This window comes from Dunckerocampus dactyliophorus, chromosome 9 (assembly GCF_027744805.1).
Source record: "Dunckerocampus dactyliophorus isolate RoL2022-P2 chromosome 9, RoL_Ddac_1.1, whole genome shotgun sequence".
Lineage (NCBI taxonomy): Eukaryota > Metazoa > Chordata > Actinopteri > Syngnathiformes > Syngnathidae > Dunckerocampus > Dunckerocampus dactyliophorus.
In genome coordinates, this window is record NC_072827.1 from 18,445,452 (window position 1) to 18,447,243 (window position 1,792).

Genomic DNA, 1,792 nt, shown 5'->3' on the forward strand with positions numbered 1-1,792 from the left:
CAGGAGTGTTGGCCCATGTCACACACACACACACACACACAATTTGTAATGGGGTCTGTTTTTTTAGCCATTCAGACTTCAGATTCGGCTCTCAGGGCCAGCTAGCCAGTCCACAGTGACATCGGCACATTTTTGTCCCCAATTGGTTGACCAAAACTGTTCAACAAGCCAAGTTCCGCTTGTTACATTTGGCTGAGCACCAGCCAAATTTTCAAGCACAAGTGGAAGTTAGTTACTAATGCTCAAAAGGTCTAAAACCTCCACAGTGCAACCCAATCCCTGACCAGAGATGACCCTGACCCTGGCAGAGTTTGTGGTCCAACCCTGCTCTGTACGTCTCACTCACACAGCCATCCCTGTCGATATCCGTTGTATTTTTTAAGTTACATCAGTCACTTTTTTCACACTATCATGGTATGTTTACATTGGTCTGTTGTTTTTTTATGTATTTTATGTGGAATGCTACAAACCAAGCCTTTAACCTAGCAGGTTGTTGGTCTAAAACATAAATTAGTGTCAATATAGTTGTATATATATTTATATTTGTACAAGCTTTAGTGAGTTCACTTAGGACTTTATTTTTTAGGCATCTACTTCATTCTGGTAACCAGGAAGCGATGATGCATAAACCTGCCATATTCCTTAACAAGATGAGCTGAGGGAAAGTTAACCAAACACTGTGTGTGTGTGTGTGTGTGTGTGTGTGTGTGTGTGTGTGTGTGCGTGTGTGTGTGTACAGGCGCACATCCAGCGGTTCCTACCGACTTATTTCCAGCCGTGTTTTCTCAGCTGCACTTTCCATGCAAGGGAAGAGAAAATGTTTTCTGGGATTTAGGGCCATTTATGCCTCCTCATCCTGCTCCTACTCGTCTTCGCCTGCATGTTTATTCCAGCTGAACATACACCTGGCGCGGGGAATAAGGTGGAGACTGTTCCCGCTGCCTGAGAGCTTCTATTCATGTACACACACAACGGGATATTGACAGAGCTTATTAATAGTATCATGATGGACGTCAGGGGTTGAAAAGGTGGTGAAAACATTCCTCAATGTTGTGCATCTACTCACTACTACTTAACGTTTTTGGCTTGCTTGTTGGCGTCACCCTCCAAGTCATACAGGCCCACTGGGTTAGTTTAGTGTGACATCATCAACACGCTCCTTCCAGCCGAGCAACGCAGAGGACACGGAAGCATCTGGAGGTGGAAAGTTGCAGTTGAAATGTTAGTGGTGTAGAAAGAGGTAGCATGGTGGCGCACTGCCAGAGAGAAGATGACATGCAATCAACGTAATACATTTGGGGGTCACGTTGTTATTCAGTCTTAGCACTGCTAACAGTGACACCTGCTGGTCAGAGTGAGTGCTAAGGGTTAACATTCAGAACGTTTACATGTGCTGAAATAGTCGGGACTCCCAAAATAGTTGGGTTTCTTAATTTTTCATACCCTCAGCACCATGATCTTCCAGGGAGACTGCCGCATGCGTAGAAAGATGGCTTCGATCAGAGTGTATACAGTACATGCAAGAGGGAACTGGTTTCCAATCGCATAATCTAGGTATGTTAATCTGATCAATCTAAGAACGCCCTGTGCTAATAAAAAGTGAAGTTTCTTCTTTGCAGCAACAAGAGCTTCCACTCTTTCTGGGAAAAAAAATGTGCCCACAGTTGGACACATACTGTATACAGCTCATTAAATGTGACGTCAAAAGATATTTGTCGCCCTCTGGTGGCTGGCACCACATTACACAAGCTCTTAACGGCATTGTTTTGTTTGCAAGCCACATGACCAAATC